The sequence below is a fragment of the Telopea speciosissima genome, chromosome 6 (genome assembly GCF_018873765.1).
Source record: "Telopea speciosissima isolate NSW1024214 ecotype Mountain lineage chromosome 6, Tspe_v1, whole genome shotgun sequence".
In the NCBI taxonomy this organism is placed as follows: Eukaryota; Viridiplantae; Streptophyta; class Magnoliopsida; order Proteales; family Proteaceae; genus Telopea; species Telopea speciosissima.
Window position 1 is genome coordinate 52075003 of NC_057921.1, and position 293 is coordinate 52075295.

A 293-nucleotide genomic window follows, 5' to 3' on the forward strand; every position below is an offset into this window, starting at 1 on the left:
GAATTCATGTTTTCATAATAAATCTTTGCTTCACATGGAGAAATCTTCTCTCATTTATCTTTGAAGAATTTTTTCTTTTGATGGTAAGAAAGAAGACATATTAAGACGAAAGAGAAAGTAAAAAGTTCCATGCATCTAAGTTTACCCAAAAATTTTCTATGGCTTCATGCATAAGAAAGCTTTAAAGTTATTATAGACCAACTGAATGTTTATGAGTGTTTTAAAAGCTTTCCAAGGCAATATCACACCTTTTTCTTTTGGCACCAAAGACATTGACCACTTAAAATCCGTCC